Below are 20,897 nucleotides of genomic sequence, written 5' to 3' on the forward strand. Positions count from 1 at the left end.
GAGTTCTGCTGTCGAAGAATCCTAGAGTTGAATTCTTATATAATATTCTCTCATTCAAGTTTGTGGTGTGACATTATTGATGATTCTTTAGATTCTTTCATCCCCAACATTGATTACACATCCAGAGACCACAAGTCTGCAGCTTGCCTTCTTATCAGAAGTAAATTTCCTTGTCACATTCAGGGTTAACTGCTGTTTGAAACAGCCTGCCCTGCAATTTACATAATCCATGATCAGTTATTAAAGTTGTGAAGTTTGCACTATGACAGTATTTTCTTGTCCAACCTATACTACTGATGCATTGAGCACTATGTCTTTCAGTCATCTATTTACTTCCATATACTATGATGATAATTTCTCAAACGTTTCCACAGTCTTACGACCTTCCACTTCAGATGCAGTATGCTTTTAAAAGGAACAAGAAGAGCTGAAGTTACAGCTTTATGCTGAAACCTTGGGGATGTCGTGGGTAGCTCAAATGTGTGTCTTGCCGAAAGGTTGGGGCAATGCCATTTCATGCCCAGCATACCTAAATTGTATTAATATGTTTCCAATCAAACAGATTACTTTACACAGAGATTGCACACAGGCATGGAGGAATGGACTATAGAGATTGCACATACATAGTCAGCATGTGTGTACAAGTATGAGTTTCTTGCGAGAGATTGAAACTGTTTCTCAGCTACTTCTCAATCACCTTCCAAACTTGTGATCTCTGCCATCTAAAAGAACAAGAGCAGCATTTACAAGTTCTCCTTCAAGCTACATAACATCCTGACTTGGAACTATATGACTGTTCCTTCACTGTCACTGGGCTATAATCCTGGAACTCCCTTCTTACACCCAAAGGACTGCAGTAGGTCAAGAATGCAGCTCAACACCACTTTCTGAAGGGAAACTCAGAATGGGAATAAAAATTGACATAACTAACAACACCCACATCCCACGAATGAATAAAAACAACTTCCTTCAAGACTCTTTTCTAGAATGAAAGTTTCTTAAAGGCATTCTGGTCGTGAAGCATCCTGTGGCTAGCTACGTAATTTGGAAGTTTTTAAATCGCTTGACTAAAACAGCACCATGTCTTGCTGGATATTAAATCTGCCCAGTGTACTTAAGCCAAATGATATGTTAACTACTGGTTTCTCAATTTTCAAAAATCCAGGCAATCGAACCAAGAAAAACACGCAAGTAAACATACCCTAACGCAAATTCAAGTATAATCAGAACAGCAGGCGCTGCAACATATTTCAGCCAAAAACGAGCCACAAATCTAGCATTAGACATAAATGTTTCTGCCCTATATATTTTAGAAAAGTAACACTATCTCAAGAGCTTTAAACTTTGTCACCTAGCTTAACCTTTTCTTCTAAGACTTTTCCCATGCCTTTTGTTTTCTTTGGCTCCAAAGCCCTATTTTGGTTCCCATTTAATATTTTTTTCTTGTCTATAAGAACTATTGCCAATATAAGGGACAAATGCCAAAACAGTTTAAGAAATGTTTTTAGACCTCAAGTGCTGTTGTAATTAAAACAATGAAAACCTGTATAAAAACAGCTGAACCAACAGAAAACAATGGCAGATTTCTCACGGCTTCAACATACTATGATGGATACTCTGGGCAATAGAATGCTTTAAATTAAATCATTAATATAATTTGGGCTGCAGTATATTTCAGTATTTCTCATCAAGTTATTAAGATGTTTTTATTAATTTGGAGAAATGTACCTGCAAGATGTTTTTCATTGAGGTTTATTTTCATTATCTTCTAAAGTATATCACTGCATCAACAAAACTGTAATTTTATCCAGAGAATGAATACTGTAGTACACTAGCAGATGTGTATATGCTACAGGGAGTAGTTTGTCTAAAGATCTGACAGTATGGCATTTATATTCTGCAGGGGTATGTATGACCATGTCCAAAGAACTCAGCCAATACAAATATGGCCAGATCAGAGCAACATGCTAGAAAGAGACTTTCTGTAGCTGTGTACGGGGATGTAGAAAACACAGGATGCTGAAATCTCTCTGTAGTAAGGTGATGTGTAAGGATTAATTTTTGAAAAGACATTTGATCATTTCTTCTGCCTTTTCAGCAGTTCTAACAGTTTAAGCTGCCTTGTATGTATTGACATTTATTTATATATGAATTAGAATTTTTTCATATAAATTTGGAAGTTGTTCAGCTGGGTTGTATCAGGCATTGTTACTGTTATTCCCACCTTACATTATCTTTGCTATTTCTGTTTGATGTTAACAGAGGCTTGTTCTACAATGACACCGAACATGAAGGGAAATGGATCCACTGAAATCACAAGACTGCTAGGAGGGAGGGTCATAGCTGAAGCTGCAGTTCAGAAAGTTGGTATTATGATAGTGCAGATATTTTTCAAATCAACTTGTTCAGGAGTGTTATCGCACATCTCTGGAGCAGGTGGGATGTGAACCCAGGCCTTCTTTCCCAAAGGTAAAAACACAACCACTGCACCACAAGAGCCCTCAATATGAAATTGTAAGCTTATTACTGACATGTTATCATTTTTTGAAAGATTTAATAACTATAGAATCACTGAATTTAGCTTATATTGTTCATTCATAAGCAAATCTTTGGTACTTTATGCAACATTTTCTGCTTTGGCCTGTCACTAGTTCTGATGGTTTAAATATCCCATCTAAATCATGGTATAGAATTATTCATAGTTAGTCTCGGATAAGGTTGAAGATTGTTTGTTTGAAATTTGACATTGGAAATTGAGAAGTAATATATTCTTTTATATTTTATTCCTGAACATAAGCTATTTGGATTGTGTTTGAAAGATTAAGAAATCAACATTGTTGAAATCATGCAGTTAATTTAATGACCCCAAACTTCTTGTGGAGAAATTTCATTCTCAGAAATAAAGTTACACATCTTAGCGCTACTTAACAAGCCAAATTTTCTTAATTTCTTATTGTTATAAAGTGGAGGTTGACCCACCCTCAAGAACTAAAACTGAAACACCCAAAAATGAACACTTCATCTTAGAATCTGTAAAAAGAGTGTTAAACGTGGTGTAACCTACTTTTCAGCAACTTCTAGTGGTTAGATAAAATAAATCCAGGACACTCACTTCAAAATCAACAATAACAATTTATTTATCTAAATCTAAAAGTGAACAAATCGACTAAACTATTAACAAAGTGAATAAATCCCTTCTAACTACTAACTATTCTTGAATAAAACAAGATTCCACTGGAATGCTAAATAGAATTTGGTCTCTTGAAATTACAGCCAGGTTGCATGTCTTCCGGAATGTCCTGTGCCATCTATTATGGACGAGGCCAAACTCCTCAAAACATTTCAAGAACGTAGCCCAGATTCTAATTTTGCTAGTTGCTTTAAGCAGGTGTAACACAGATAATCCAGGAGAGAATCAGCAAGTCAAACCAGAATTTACAAGATTACTGAATGAAACACAAGCAACAGAACACAGAGTAACAAAAAGCTTATCCTATCCGAAAACCCAACTGATTATCGCAACTTAATGATGCTGTTCCAAATACTTGCAGCAATTTTAACTTTGTCCACTCCAGTCCAACATCGGCTCCTCCGCATCATGGTAACCTTGTTAAAGGAGTAGCTTCGTCACACCTCCCTGTCTCACATGCGTTACTGGTAACATAAATACTGAAATTTTGTAATACCAACACCAAGCTCAAAGTCTCCTTCTCAACTGTGGAATATTTCTGCTGATGAATGTTCAACTTCCTGGAGAAATACCCAATAGGTCATTCTATCTTCTCATCATTTTACAAGAGCATCACACCGATAGCCATCAATAGCCATCATGAAAGGCTTTGCGTAATTAGGTGTGGCTAGTGATTAACACAAATCTCAGGCTGTCAAATGCCTTCTGACAGTCCACAGTCCATTGAAACTTCTTGCTTTTCTTTAGCAATTCAGTAAATGGAGCAGCCACATTGCTAAAATTTGGTACAAATGTTCGATAAAATACACTCAATTCCAAGAACCGTAGTATTGCTCTTTTTGTCGATGGTATGGGAAACTCCCAATCACCTTCGATTTTACATCTGAGGTGCCATTTGTCCGTGTCCAATAACTTGACCCAGGAAGGTGACTTGGGCTTTGGCAAATTCACTTTTAGCCATGATTATTACTAAGCCTGCCTTCCGAAGTTGATCAAGCAAGTCTGATAAATGTAATTATTCCTTCCGTGTGTGACTAAAAATTACCAGGTCATCGATGTATACAACACAGTTGGGTAGTATGTCAATGACCTTATTATTTAGTCTTTGAAATGCGGCTGGCGTATTTTTCGTGCCAAACAGCATGACTTCAAATTGATACAGTCCATTCAGCGTTACGAAAGCCGAAAATGTCTTTGCTCTTTCTGACAAAGGTACCTGCCAGTATCCTCCGGAGACCTTATAGAGGTTTATAAAATTGCAACATTTAAAAGGCATCTGGATGGGTATATGAATAGGAAGTGGTTGGAGGGATATGGGCCGGGTGCTGGCAAGTGGGACTAGATTGGGTTGGGATATCTGGTCGGCATGCACGAGTTGGACTGAAGGGTCTTTTTCCGCGCTTTACACCTCTATGACTCTGACTCTGAGCAACTCCAACTTCAAAATATAAGTTGTTTGTCCCACCTTCTCAACACAGTTTTCCAAACATGAAATTGGTTATGCATCAGTCTTTATAACTGCACTGATTTTGCGATAGTCCACATATAACCATTGGGTACCATTTGGTTTTGGCATCATGGGTGAGTTCCAGTCACTGTAACTCACTTTGATTATGTTTCTGTGGAGCATGCGTTCCATCTACTTTTAAACTTGTGCGAACTTTAGAGGGTTATGCCCACAAGGATGTTGCTTATCGGAACAGCATCTCCTATATCTACATAATGTATAATTAGGTTAGTATTTCCCAGCTTATTTCCACTTATATCTTCATGTGGTAGTAATAACTCTTTCAGGTCATTTCAATTTTCCTCTGGAAGGTAACTCAATAATTTATCCCAATTTTTGACAACTTTCTCTTTGTCCAATCTAATTTGAGGAATGTCCAATTCAGAATCCTCTGAACTTGGTTCTTCACTCTGTGTTGTAATCAATAACACATTCTCCTCTTGCTTTCCTTCCATGTCAAAATACCTTTCGAACATATTCACATGACACACTGTGAGATTTCTTTTTGTCAAGTTGTTCACCTCACTCAATTTCCTTTCGACTTGATAAGATCCACTAATACCTTATCCCCGATAGCAAAATTGTGAGTTTTTGATTTCTTGCCTGCTTCCTGTTTCATTGTATCTTGTGATACTTTTAAATGTTGTTTAGCTAACTTCCAGTGCTATTTAATTGTTCTCTAAAACTTGACACATAGTCCAAATATGTGGTCTCTGAATTCTGACTTACCAATTTCTCCTTAATCAATTTTAATGGTCCTCCCACTTCATGCGCAAAAACTAATTCAAATGGACTGAATTTGGTCAATTCATTTGGTGCATCTCTGATCACAAGAAGCACGAACAGAATTCCTTTATCCCAATCATCTGGATAGTCTTGACCATAAGCCCTCAAGATGGTCTTTAATGTCTGATGCCACCTTTCTAGCACTCCCTGTGATTCTGAATGGTACGCAGTAGCTTTGAATTGTTTTTTTCCTAAGCTGTCCATAATTCCTTGAATAATTTTGATGTGAAGTTTGACCCTTGATATGATTGTAACTTTGTCAGTAGTCCATATCTAGTGAAAAATTTGAGTAATTCCTCTACAATCCTTTTAGCTATGATATTACGTAATGGAATGGCCTCTAGAAATCTAGTCCACACATCCATTATAGTGAACAAATATTGATTCCCACTTTTTGTTTGAGGTAAGGGACCTATGCAAGGAATGAAACATCTGGCAAAGTTCAACTACATCCTTGTGCAATCCAGGCCAGTAAAAATGTTTTTGTATTTTAGCCTGTGATTTCCTCACTCCTGAATGACCCCCAAGTGGTAGCTCATGCGCCACTCGCAACACCTCCTTTCTATACCTCACTTGCAATACGATTTGATGAACTTCTGCCCATTTGTCACCTGCCTGAATATGTGATGGTCTCCATTTCCTCATTAAAAATCATTTTTAAGATAAATAGCATTCAGGAATACATTCAAATTCATTTGCTGTGTATGCCTTTTGATATAATTGCTTTAAATTTTCATCTTTCTGCTCTAATTCAGTTAATTTAGTTAATCTGAGCTAAAGATGCCTGCTTTTGTCATCTACCTGCTCCTGATTTGTGCCAACCGTCTGATCAGACAGGGTCTCTGCTAATTCCACTTCAGTTTTCTTATCTGCCCTCTTTGATCTCACCTGTTTCAGCTGGTGACTATGTGACCTCGTTACCACACAGTCAGGAAAAATTCTAGGATATGTGTCCTGCAATAGTTCAGTTGCCTGAGTTCCCACTGGCTTTTCAACCATAGTAGACGGCACTCCTACCAGAGAATCAGCTATATCATTAGCAAGGACAAATTGTATTCCTGGAGCTGAGAGTTTGCCCAGTACTCCTACCACAAGTTCTCCTCTCTTCACTGGACACTCTAACCTCACTTTACATAATTAAGTGCTTCTTGTCTCGCTGTGAATTCCCATTACTTTTTCTGGCAATAGTCCTTCAGAAGTACAAATTTCCTCATTTTTCAGCATCACAGACTGAGAAGGATCCTGTGTCTCTTAATATTGTAACGTCTCTACATGCTGCTCCTGGCCTATGCAAATAAACTTTACCTCCACAGGTATATGGTTTAAGAAGATCTGGCTCTTCCTCCTTAATCAATCTCCGACCAGCTTGTACCTTCTGGTGCAGCTTTCTAGCCTCCACTGTGCTTTCAGTTAGCACTGCAACAAAATTTACTGGCATAGCCAGTTTTCCTACATCTGGCTTCCCAGTGTTTCTCCTAACCCACCAACACTGTGATTTCATGTGGCCTACTTTATTGCACTGAAAACATCTGAGCTTTTCAACTTCTCTTTCCCCTTCCAGGGTTTCCTTTTAACCCTGTGGTAAGTTATCCTTATGATTTTCACCGAGATGTACCTTTCCTTTTCCAAGTGAGGATTTCTCTTTTTCTCAATTTCTATCTCTCCAGATCTGCTAATCTTGCCATTTTAACTCTGCTCTTCCACCCGAGTTCTCCCTACTTTAGAAAGTGAATTTCTGAACTCCTCCAAAATAATTGTCTCTCTAAGAGCATCGTAGGTTTGCTCTATTTTTAATGCACCTATCAACATTATTTGATCCTTTCAAACTCAATGTAGGTTTGACTAGGAATCCTTAGATTCCTAAAACATTACCTGCAGACTTCTGGCACAAGCAATATGCATTTAAGATGGCTTTCTTCACCTCCTCATATGCCCCCGATACTTCCTCTGATAGTGATGCGAATACCTCACTAGCTCTACCTACTGAATCAACAAAATCCGCATTGTCACCGGCCACCAAATTTTCAAATGAGATGAAAAAGGCTTCCATATCCTTCTAATCAAATTTAGGCATTGCGTGAATATATTTAAACAGTTTCTCACCAGACCTTTGGTGACCATTTGTTTGCTCATTCTCACTCTCTTCCTCACTAAGCCTACCTTCAGCCTTCATCTCCACTCTGACTTTCCTGTCTAAGTGCCAATTTCTGAAGTTCAGACTCCCTCTCTTTCTTCCTTTCCTCTCCTCTCTCTCCTTTTCTCTCTCTTAAGCTTTTAATCGCAATTCCTTATCTTTTGCTTCTAACTCAAGCTGCTTTATTTTCAATTGAATTTCAGCCACCTCTAAAGATTCTGATGGTGTTTCCAGCAAATATAAATGCTAAGTTATTGCTGTAATTATCTCTCCTTTCCACACGGAAGGAGACAGCTCTAATCCCAGTTTATCTGCTAATTCCTACTGCACACTAACACCTACTACTCACTGCCTTCGAGTCCAACAACCCTAATCCCAAATTGAAACTACAAAACAAATCCCACAAAGAGGCCCCCATCTGTTATGGACTAAACCAGGCTCCTCAAAACATTTCAAGAACATAGCCCAGACCCTAACTTTGCTAGTTGTTTAAGCAGATGTAATGCAGATATTCCAGGAGAAAATGAGCTGGTCAAATCACTTTGTTTTAAACAGAACAGAATTTATTTACAAGATTGCTGAATGAAACACAAACAACAGAAAACAGAATACCAAATAACTTATCCTATCTGAAAACTGAACAGATCATCTTAATGATGCTGTTCCAAATTCTTGCAACAATCCCCATAAGATTCCCTTGGCACGAAAGGAAAAATTAAACACAGGATCTTACAGGAGAGAAGTCAGAGAGCGAGTACCAGCCTGGACCTTCTCCTTTGGGTCCAGCAGCCTTTCTTTCACACTATTGCTAAAAAAAAACAAACCAGAGAAAAGCTGAACTGGGAGAACTGGCCACACCCCTTTCATTGTACAAGTAGATTGTTTTAAAACTTGAAAGCCGTCTGCCTGAGGCAGTCTCTGTTAGCTTTTATCAACTTGGCCCTAAGACCCTTCACCTCCAGACTTTTTGGAGTCTGTGTCATTTATAACCACTGTGAAAAAAAAGCCAAGGACTGCATAACCCTGTTAAAAGAGCAGCTTCGTCACACTTCTCCATTGGTTCTTCTGTCAGGAACAGCTTTTCCTCTGATTCTTCTGTCAGAATGCCTCTGTTATTTAGATGCTTTCTCTAATACACAGATGACTGTGAGAGCCAATTTCTCTTGAGAGAGAGCTGAGGGCTGTTAGCTCTGTGGTTTTGTCCAACTGCCCCCTTCTTTTATACCCTTGATGATATATCAATATTTCTTTCAATAGGATTGATCCCATGTTGTCAAAACCATCAGATTTAAATTTAATAGGTTGTTTTGGTATTTAAGTGCCTCGTTCAATTGATTGGCTAAGTTCAAAAGCCTGTTGCCTTGGTAAAAGCCGCTGCTTGGCCTGCTAACTGTACTGCTCTTTACGTACTTGCATTTTAAATAGGTAGACAGTGAGAGCCTTTTTCCTCAGATGGTGAAGGCTAACATGAGGGGACATAGCTTTAAATTGAGGGGTGATAGATTTAGGACAGATGTCAGGGGCAGTTTCTTTACTCAGAGAGTAGTAGGGGTGTGGAACATATTACTGCAGCAGTAATAGACACACCAACATTAAGGGCATTTAAATGGCCTTTGGACATACCTATCGATAATAATGGAACGGTGTAGGTTAGATGGGCATCAGATTAATTTCACAGGTCAGTGCAACATTGAGGGTTGGAGGGCCTGTACTGCGCTGTAATATTTGGAAGTGTAAGGTAAAATAAGGCAAAGTCAGCACAGTTTCATCATGGGGAGGTAATCTGTTAGAATTCTTTGAGGAGGTAATAAGCAGGTTAGACTAAGAAGAGCTAATGTATGTTATCTATCTGGACTTCCAGATGTTCTATGTTCTTTTCTAAAGAAGTTTCTTCTTATCTCCATTCTGAAAGGTCTTCTCTTTACTTTAAGGCAGTGCCCTTGGATCCTCTTATCTCCTGCGAATGGAAACATCTTCCTAACATCCATTCTGTCCAGACCATTCAGTATTCTGAAAATTTCAACCAGAGCTACCCTCATCCTTCTAAACTGCATTGAGTATAGTCCTCATGTGTTAAGCCTTTCATTCCTGGGATCATTCTCATGAACCTCCTCTGGACCGTTCCAGGGCCAGTACATCTTTCCTGAGGTATGGGGCCCAAAATTGCTCACAATATTCCAAATGTGGTCTGACCAGAGCCTTATAAAGCCTCAGAAGTACATCCCTGCTTTTATGTTCTAGTCCTCTCGAAATGAATGACAACATTGTATTTGTCTTCCTAACTACTGACTCAACCTGCAAATTTACTTTAAGAGATCCTAGACTGGGACTCCCAAGTCCCTTTGCACTTCAAATTTCTGATTTTTCTAACATTTAGAAAATAATCCATGCCTCTATTCTTCCTACCAAATGCATGACCACACACTTTCTCACATAGTATTTCATCTGCCACTTCTTTGCCCACTATCCGAACCTGTTCTACATATTTGAGCCTCCCCACCTCCTCAATATTATCTGCCACTCCACCTATTTTTGTATTATCTGCAAACTTAGCCAGAATGTCCTCAATTCCTTCGTCCAGATCATTAATGTATAAAGTGAAAATTTGGGGTATCAACACTGAGCCTTACGGAACACCACTTATCACTGGCTGCCATCCTGAGAAGGACCCTTTTGTCCCTGTTTTCTGCTTGCTGCCAGACAGCCAAGCTTCTATCTATTCTAGCACCTTGCCTCTAACACCATGGGCCCTAATCTTACTCAGCTGCATTCTGTGTGGCACATTATCAAAAGTCTTCTGGAAGTCCAGATAGATAACATACATTAGCTCTTCTTAGTCTAACCTGCTTGTTACCTCCTCAAAGAATTCTAACGGATGACCTCCCCTTGATGAAACTGTGCTGACTTTGCCTTATTTTACCTTACATTTCCAAATATTCAGAAATCTCATCCTTCACAATGGACTTCAAAATCTTACCAATGACTAATCGGCCTGTACTTCTCCATCTTTTGCCTTGCTCCCTTCTTAAATAGAGGTGTCACATTAGCAATTTCCCAGTCCTCTGGGACCAGACTCCAATGATACCTGTAAGATCACCTCTTAAAGCCTCCACTAACTCTTCAGCTATCTACGTCAGAACTCTAGGCTGTAACCCATCTGCTCCAGGTGATTTATCCATTTTCTGACCATTCAGTTTTTGTAGCACCTCCTCCTTGCACAGGAGGAGTCACAGTACATGTCTCTGACCCCAACTCTTTGAATTTTTAGGATAGTACTCTTGTCTTCCACTGTGAAGACTGACGCAAAGAACTGATTCGGTTCCTCAGCCATTTCCTTGTTCCCCTATGAGTTCCTCCTCCACATGCCACCTTTGAACAGGTAGATTTAATGGCATTTTCACCTGAAAATCAGAATTTATACAGTTGAATACAACACTGTGTTTTATCTTTATTAAATATAATGTAAAGGAAGTTGTTTTTCAAAATGGCGCATTACATCAGAGAACATAGGCCATAGAACTGTATAACATAGGAATAGGCCCTTCAGCCCATTATGTTGTACCCAACACAATGTCAAATTAAATTAATCCCTTCTGCCTGGCCTCGATTAATATCCCTCTATTCTTTGCATATTCAGGTGCTTATCTAAAAATCTTTTAAACGCCCTTAGCATATCTGCCTCCGCCACCACCCGGCAGAATGTTCAAGAATTGTCTGTATAAAAAACTTGCTCCTCACATCTTGTTTGAACTTTCCCCTATTACCTTCAATGCATCCTTCTAGTTTTAGACATTTCAACTCTGGGAGAAAGATTCTGACTGTTAACCCTATCTATGCATATCATAATTATATAAAGTTAAAAATCACACAACACCAGGTTATAGTCCAACAGATTTAATTGGTAGCACACTAGCTTTCGGAGCGACGCTCCTTCATCAGGTGATAGTGGAGGGCTCGATCGTAACACAGAATTTATAGCAAAAATTTGCAGTGTGATGTAACTGAAATTATACATTGAAAAATTGATTGCCTGTTAAGCCTTTCATCTATTAGAATACAGTGATAGTTTCACTTCTTTCATGTGTAAATCACAAAACCTTTTTTTTAAAGTTGCATTCTCGTTGTTAGCTGTTAACAATGGTGATAGCTAGACAATATGTTGAAGGTGTTAGCCCCCTCTGTTCTCTGTCTATGACCTGATGTTTAGATTGATTCTAATCTAAAAAGTGAGATAACAGAGTTTTACATAAATTCATGCAGTTTTTGAGCTCAGAGTTCTACATGAATGTATGCAGTTTTTGAGCAAAGTGCAATGTAACTCTGCAAGTACAAATTCACCCCACAAAATATGTGTGCTGTGGGTCTTTGTCTGTCTGTGTGTGTCTGTCTGTCTGTGATGGGGGTTGTGGGTGTGAGAAAGTGTGTGTGTGTGTGTGTAGTGAGTGCAGAATGTCTTAAGTCTATGTGAGTGTGGGAGTGTGTGTATCTATAAGGGTGTGTGTGGTGTCTGTGTGCGTGTCTGTGTGTACCTGTGTCCGTGTGTATGTGATAGTGTGTGTATGTAGGAATATCTGTGTGTGTGTATGTGTGTGTGGTGCAATGGTGATCACCTGTAATGTGACATGAACCCAAGGTCCCGGTTGAGGCCCTCCCTATGGGTACTGAACTTAGCTATCAGTCTCTGCTCGACCACTTTCCTCTGTTGCCTGTCCCGAAGTCCACCTTGGATGATGGTCACCCGAAGGTCCGAGGCTGAATGTCCTGGACCACTTCCCAACTGGGAGGGAACCCTCCTGTCTATTGATTGTTGTGCGGTGCCCATTCATCCGTTCTCGTAGCCTTTGCTCAGTTTCCCCAATGTACCATGCCTCCGGGCATCCTTGCCTGCAACATATAAGATAGACAACGTTGGCTGAGTCACATGAGTACCTACCATGTACAAGATGGGAGGTGTTCCCACGGGTAATAGTGGTATCTATGTCCACAATCAGATTGCAACTTTTAAAAAAAGGTTTTGTGATTTACACATGAAAGAAGTGAAACTATCACTGTATTCTAACAGATGAAAGGCTTAACAGACAATCAATTTTTCAATGTATAATTTCAGTTACATCACACTGCAAATTTTTGCTATAAATTCTGTGTTACGATCGAGCCCTCCACTATCACCTGATGAAGGAGCGTCGCTCTGAAAGCTAATGTGCTTCCAATTAAACCTGTTGGACTATAACCTGGTGTTGTGTGATCTTTAACTTTGTACACCCCAGTCCAACACCGGCATCTCCAAATCATAATTTTATAGACTTCTTTGAAGTCTCCCCTCAGCCTCCTCCACTCCAAAGAAAACAACCCAAGTTTTTCTAGACTCTCCTTGTAGTTCATACCCTCAAATCCAGGCAGCATCCTCATAAACCTCTTCTGCACCCTCATCAAAGCCTCCTTATCCTTCCTGTAAGGTAGACACCAGAACTTAATGCAATACTCGAAGTGTGGCCTAACCAAAGTCTTATAATGCTGCAACATGACATCCTGACTCTTGTACTCAATTCCCGACTAATAAAAGCAAGCATGCTATACTCCTCCTTTACCACCCTATCTAATCACATGACCACTTTCAAGGAGCCATGGACTTGAACTCAAAAATCTCTCTGTACATCAATGCTGTTGCAGAATCCTGCCATTAACTGTTTACTTTTGTTAACATTTGATCTCCAAAAGTGCAATACCTCAAATTTACCCAGATTAAACTCCATCTGCCACTTCTCCACCCACATTTTCAACTGATTTATTTCAAGGAAGAGATTTGATGAGATAATTAACCCAATCTAGTCCCACCGGCACCACCATATCCCTCCAAACCCTTCCTATTCATATACCAATCCAGATGCCTTTTAAATGTTGGAATTGTACTAGCCTCCACCACTTCCTCTGGCAGCTCATTCCATAAACATACCACCCTCTGCGTGAAAAAAAATTGCCCTTTAGGTCTCTTTTATATCTTTCCCCTCTGACCCTAAACCTGTGCCCTCTAGTTCTGGACTCCCCCATCCCAGGGAAGAGACTTTGTTTATTTATCCTATCCATGCCTCTCATGATTTTATAAACCTCTATGAGGTCACCCCTCAGCCCCCAACACTGCAGGGAAAACAGCCCCAGCCTATTCAACCTCTCCCTATAGCTCAAATTCTCCAGCCCTGGCAACATCCTTGTAAATCTTTTCTAAATCCTTTCAAGTTTCACAACATCCTTCTGAAAGGAAGGAGACTAGAGTTGCACACAATATTCCAAAAGTGGTCGAACCAATGTCCTGTGCAGCCACAACATGACCTCCCAACTCCTGTACTCAATACTCTGACCAATAAGGGAAAGCATACCAAACGCCTTCTTCACTATCTTATCTACCTGTGACTCTACTTTCAAGGAGCTATGAACCTGCACTCCAAGGTCTTTTTGTTCAGCAACATTTCCTCGGACCTTACCATTAAGTGTGTAAGTACTGGGCAGGGAAGTGTGTTTAAAAAAAAAGTTGTGGGACCATTTGGGCACTTGTACTCATTAAATATCATAATATGATTATGGTTCTGAATTTAGTTGAAGCCTGTTTGTGTTATAAACTTTCTAAAATGTTCCAGACAGAATGGTTTTGAGTGTAAGTTTACAAGTATATTGGGCAGGTATTTTGGATAAACAATGCATCATTTCATTAAAAAAGTTTAACTCCTTAATTGCAAATCCTACTTGTAATATAAACTGGGATGAACCAGAAGTACTACAGATTATTTTGAAGGATGGGGGGAAATGAGTCACTTTACGAACATATTTGGAAGGGAAAAGAAAGAAACAGGGTGTATTTTAGCTACGGAGAGAAGGAGGAGGAGAGAAAGAAAAGGACTGTGTTCTGCAAAACAGGGCGAAACATTATGCACTGTAGGCAAATGGTTAGGAGTAGAGCACATCAATAAATACGAAGTTGAGAGTGACAGGAATACTTTTTTAAGAGAAGGAACAATTATACTTGGCAAGCTGAGGACAAGAATAAGGTTATTACACATTGCAAGCAAGAACCTTTACAAATTCCCTGCAGAGGTGCATAATAGCTGATGATAAATTCACAAAGAATTGATTACACTTTAAAATCATTCAAGCAGAATTTACCAAAATCATTTGTGGCTAAAGTTAAACATGCCATAAATGCCAGTTGTTTCAACTAAATATTCGTTATCATTGTGCAGCTACTTTACAATCCATTACTTAGTGAATTAAGAATTTGCTCATGTATAGTGATTATAATGAGGTCAGCCAGACGGACCTCATAGAATTTGAGTTCCCTGATTGGGGCTGTTAATCTGGTCCAATCAGGGAGCTCTGGCTGACAGATATAATCAGGAATATCAGAGGTTCTGTTCATTCTCAGAACTGGCTTTGAGGAAGCCAGACCAGTGTCAAGTACCATGCACGTATAAATAAAAGGTGACTTGATGATGGGATATAGGCCTCTTGGAGTTATTTCATTCTGCATTGCAGGTGGAATGTTTGATCATGTTGCATCCTACATATTTTGAAATATTAGTTGCATCCAAGTTCAAAAATTGCATTGATTTGAATGGTAGCCATGTGGTACAAACCAGTTTACCTCTAAGTTTAGATTTTCCCATCTTTTATTCAATGTAGTACTTGCAATTGACGTGAATAGACAACATTAAAATGTGCAAGATTGGCACCAGGCAATAGTGAATAATAGGTTGTGTTACTTTCTGCTATCCAGTGGACTATACTGATCAGTAAAATGCCAGACTAAGGTCAAGGAGAAAGAGGAAACATTCTTTGGGTGAGTTGTGTAGTTCTTTTCGTGTGCTATAAAAAGAATTTGCATTTGTCTAGTTGCAGCTACTGTGCACATCCCAGAACAGGAAGCTAAGGGCTTAACAAAAGTATATGCAGCCACAATGAACTGAGATATTGAAATAACTTTTGTTAAGAATGGTTTGTGGGCGGCACGGTGGCACAGTGGTTAGCACTGCTGCCTCACAGCGCCAGAGACCCGGGTTCAATTCCTGCCTCAGGCGACTGACTGTGTGGAGTTTGCACGTTCTCCTCGTGTCTGCGTGGGTTTCTTCCGGGTGCTCCGGTTTCCTCCTTCAGTCCAAAGATGTGCAGGTCAGGTGAATTGGCCATGCTAAATTGCCCGTAGTGTTAAGTAAGGGGTAAATGCAGGGGTATGGGTGGGTTGCGCTTCGGCGGGTCGGTGTGGACTTGTTGGGCCGAATGGCCTGTTTCCACACTGTAATGTAATGTAATGAATTGAGCCAAACCAGAAATGTCAAAATCATTGCCACAAATTAATTTCAAAAACAAAAAAAAGGAGGAATAATTCATAGTTCAGTTAGACAAATGGAAATATTATGTTACCTCTCTAGTGAATTAACTATATTCACAATCTTTCAGGGCTGTACATAGGACTATCTTTCTCTCGCTTTATCTCTCTTCATGCCCTCTATGACCTAATCTTGCCCAAGAGCCCTACCAACATTTCCCTCAACTCTGTTTTTATTAAACTCACTTCCTCTCCTCATGTTAGCTGATTTTGTTCATGGTGCTCTCTCTTCAGGTTCCATTTTTATACTTTTCAATTCTGTTATCATCAGCACTACCCTCAAAAAAAAACTTTCATCCCTCCATCCTCACAAACTATCTAATCATTTCCAATTTCCCTTTCCCTTTCAGTATCTACTCCAAACTCTGTTTCCTAACTACTACTTCCATCATTGTCCTAGGTAAGTCTCAGATTAGCCCAGTCAGTTTGCAATCTTTCTGTAACATTTGATTCTGAGATAACCCTCCTACCTCATATTTCTGTCAGCACTAAAACCACCTTTTCCTGCCTCCATGTTCACCCTTGCCTCTGCTGATCTGCTGTTGAAATCTTATCCAGTCCTTTGTTACCTCAGGATTTAGACTATTCCAACACACTCCTGATTAGTTTCCCACATTCCACTTTCTATAAACTTGAGGTCACCTAAATTTCTGCTGTTTGTGTCTTGCCTTGCACCAAGTCAGGTTCCCCTCCTTACTGACTTTGAATGATTCCCGGTCAAGCAATGGCTTGATTTAAAAATTCTATTTCTTCTTTTCAAATTTCTTCATGCTCTCAATCCCGCCCCACCCCACCTCCCTAACTCTGTAATCTCCTCGAAAATCACAACCTTCAGACATGACTTTTGTTTGGCATGATCTACCATCATGCTAGATAGAAAAGATTTCAAACAGATCTAGTAACTCAAAACTGGGCGTCCATGAGTCATTGTGGTTGAACTGCATTCAAACATAATCTATAATCTCATAGCCTGGCATAACCCTCACTCTCCCATTAGTATCCATGCAGGATATCAACCCTGGTTTAATGAAGAGTACAGGATGGCATGCCAGGAATAGCATCAGGTACACTTTAAAAATGAGGTGCCAGCCTGGTGAAGCTAAGTCACAGGACTACTTACATACTAAACAATAGATGCCGTATGCAGTAGATAACGCTAAGTGATCCCACAACCAACGAGTGCCCAAAGTTCTGCAGCATCCAACCATGACTGGTGGTCGACATTTAAACAACTAAAAGGAGATGAGGACTCCAAAAATATCCCTTCCTCAACAATATGGGACACCAGCAGAGCTGTGCAAAAGGCACAACTGATTTGCACGCATCTTTAGCCACAACATTGAGGCAATTATCCATTTTTGCCACTCCTAGGTTCCCAGCATAAAAACCAACAGTCTTCAATGAATTAAATTCAATCCTGGATATCAAGACATAGCAGAAGATACTATGGCTACATTATTTTTTACTTTTACTTACTGTACATAGCAAATGGTATGACATTTGACAACATCCTGAGAACAGAATTGAAGACTTATGCTCTCGAACTAGCCGTGCCAATTGTAAAGCTGTTCCAGTACAAGTACAATATTGACAACCACCCAATGAGAGAAGATAGGATTATACAGCACAAGAACAAGCCCTTCAGCCCTTCATGATGTTGTGCCGAACATGACACCAAATTAAACTAACTCCATCTGCCTGCCTTTAGACCATATCCCCCCAGTCCTTGCATATTCATGTGCTTATCTAAAAGTCTCTTAAATGCCCCATTGTACTTTCTTCCACCACCACCCCTAGCAGCACATTCTACCACTCTGTGTAAAGAAATTGCCGCTCATATCTCCTTTGAACTTTCCCCCATCACCTTAAACGCATGGCTCCTAGTTTTAGACATTTCAACTCTGAGAAAAAGATTCTGACTGTTAACCCCATCCGTGTATTTCATAACTTTATAAATTTCTATCAAGTTTCCCCTCAGCCTTTGTGGGTCCAGAGAAATCAACCTGAGTTTTTCTAGCCTCTCCTGCTCACTCTAATCCTTTAATCCAGGCAGCATCCTGGTAAACCTCTTCTGTATCCTCTCTAAACCCTCTCCATCCTTCCTGTAATGTGGTGACCAGAATTGAACATAATACTCTTACCAAAGTCTTATAAAGCTGCAACATGACATCCTGACTCTCAATTCCCAGACCAATAAAGGCAAGCATGCCATACCCCTCCTTTACTACCCTGTTGAATTGTGTGACCATGGACTATGGACTAGAGCTATGGACTAGAACCCCAAGATCACCCCCCCCTCCCCCCTACCCGTACATAAAATGCGATTCAGAGTCCTGCCATTAATTGTATACTTTTCCTTAACATTGGATCTCCCAAGGTGCAACACTTACCTGGATTAAACTCCACCTTCCATTTCTCTGCCCATATCAGCAACTAATCTATATCCCATTATATCCTTTGACAAACTTCTACACTATCCACTACACCACCAATCTTCCTATCATCTTCAAACCCACCCCTCACATTTTCATCCAAGTCATTTACATGTATCACAAACAGCAGACGTCCTAGTACGGATCTCTTTGGAATACCACTAATCATGGACCTCCCTTCCACCCTCTGCCTTCTATGAGCAAGGCAATTCTGAATCCATGCAGTCAAACCACTGTAGATCCCATTAATCTTAATCTTCTGGATGAGCCTACCATGAGAGACCTTGTCGAAAGCCTTACTAAAATCCATATAGGCAACTTCCACTTCTCTACCCTTGTCGATCATCTTTGTCTCCTCCTTGAAAATTCAATCAAGACATGGTCTACCCTGCACCAAACCATGCTGACTGTCCCTAATTAGGCCATGCTTTTCCAAATGCATACAAATTCTATACCTAAGAATTCTCTCCAATAGCTTGCCAATCACCGATGTGAAAGTCACGGTCTATAGTTTCCTGGATTATCCCTATTTCCCTTCTTGAACAGAAAAACAACACTAGCTACTCACCAGTCTCCGGGATCAAGTCCCCAGGGCCAAATGGTATCTAGCTTAGGTTATTAAGAGAGGCAAGAGAGGAGATTGCTGGGGCCTTGACTAAGATCATTTAGGAATTCACCCACATCCTCTGTCTCCAAGCACAAGTTCTCTCCTTTCATGGTCCTACCCTCTCCCTAGTTATCATTTTTTAAAACGTATTTACAGAATGCCTTGGGACTCTCTTTAACCCTACTTGCCAAGGTCATTTTATGGCACCTTCTCACTGTCCTAATTGCATACTTGAGTTCTTTCCTGCTTTCTTTATATTCCTCATAGGCCCTGTCCAATTTCAGTCTCCTATACCGTACATATGCTTCCTTTTTTGTTTCAAACGTGATGATGCCGTCACTTTAAAAAGGTTATTTTTTTTAGATTACTAAAAAGATGAGGATGGTCTCAAAAATTGAGATGAGTTACCTTCCACAGGAAAATAGAAACTTAAAGAGTTATTACTATTGCATGGGGAAATATGTGGGAATAAGCTGGGAAGTACTAAGCTAATTATGCATAATGTAGATATAGGAAATGCTGTTCCAATTAAACAACATCCTTATCGACTTAACCCATTAAAGTTGGCTCAGGTTCAAAAAGAGATTGAATGCATGTTCCAAGACAACATAGTCAAAGTGAGTTGCAGTGACTGGAACTCACCCATTGTAATGGTGCCTAAACCAGATGGTACCCAACAATTATGTATTGACTTAATAACACCGCCTCATCAGCCTTCTGAGGTAAAGAATTCCACAGATTCATTATGCTCTTGGAAAAGAAATGCCTCCTCACTCTGTCTTAAATGTATTACCCTTTATTCTGAAATTATGCCCTCTGGTCCTTGACTTTTCCACAAGGGAAAACAATCTTTCTGCATCTACAATGTCAAATCCCCCAAGAATCTTGTATGTTTCAGTAAGGTTGCCTCTCTTTCTTTATATTCCAATGAGTACAGGCCCAAACTACTCAACCTCTACATGTAAGATAGTCCCTCCATAACTGGCATCAGTCTCGTGAACTTAAGAACTGTCTGCAATACCAGTATATCTTTTCTTAGATAAGGGGCACAAAACTGATCACGGTATTCTAGATGTGGTCTGACTAGTCCCTTAACAAGTTTTAGCAAAACCTCCCTATTTTTATACTTCATTTCTTTTGAAATAAAGCCCAATATTCCATTTGCCTTTCCTATTAACTGCTGAACTTAGATGTTTTTTGTTTTGTGATTTATGGACAAGGACTCCTAAATCCCTCTCTTGCATAGTTTTCTGCAGTCTTTCTTCATTTAAATAATATTCAGCTCCTCTATTATTTCTGTATAACCTCACATTTTCTCACATTATATTCCATCTGCCAAGATTTTGCCCATTTGTTTAGCCTATCCATGTTCCTTCTGCAGACTGTTTGTGTCTTCCTCACCACCTGCTTTCCAATCTATTTTATGTCATCTGCAGACTTGCCTGTGGCACAACACTAGTTGTCATCCTGAGAATGTTCCCTTATCCCCACTCTCTGTTTTCTATTAGTTAGCCAATCATCTATCCATATTAATAGATCACCTCTGAAACCATGGGTTATTTTCTTATTAAGTAGCATTAATGTGTGACATCTTATCTGAGAAAATCATGGAATCACAGAATCATGCAGTGCAGAAAAGGTTGTTCAGCCCATTAATTCTGACAAACACCTAACTTTAAACCTAATCTAGTTTAACAACGCATGGCACAAACCTATGAATGTCCTGATGTGCTAAGTGCTCATCCAGGTACTTGTTAAATGGATGTGAGGCAACCCTTCTCTGCCATCCTTCCAGACAGAGCATTCCAGACTCAGGGCAAAAAAAAAATACTTCACATCCTCCCTGAATATCCTGCCCCTCCCCTTG

General features: G+C 39.7%; 1 long non-coding RNA gene across 1 annotated transcript in view; it reads left to right on the forward strand.

The window, feature by feature from the left end:
• Positions 1–2,270: 2,270 nt before the first annotated feature.
• Positions 2,271–20,897, forward strand: part of LOC148137568 (uncharacterized) — a 173,970-nt gene continuing 155,343 nt past the window's right edge. The window contains exon 1 of the long non-coding RNA XR_015754181.1: positions 2,271–2,469. This is a non-coding gene — a long non-coding RNA (uncharacterized LOC148137568). The remainder of the gene's footprint in view (positions 2,470–20,897) is intronic.

This window comes from Chiloscyllium plagiosum, unplaced genomic scaffold (genome assembly GCF_037043375.1).
Source record: "Chiloscyllium plagiosum isolate Xiang-an unplaced genomic scaffold, Cpla_swu_hap1 HiC_scaffold_42, whole genome shotgun sequence".
Lineage (NCBI taxonomy): Eukaryota > Metazoa > Chordata > Chondrichthyes > Orectolobiformes > Hemiscylliidae > Chiloscyllium > Chiloscyllium plagiosum.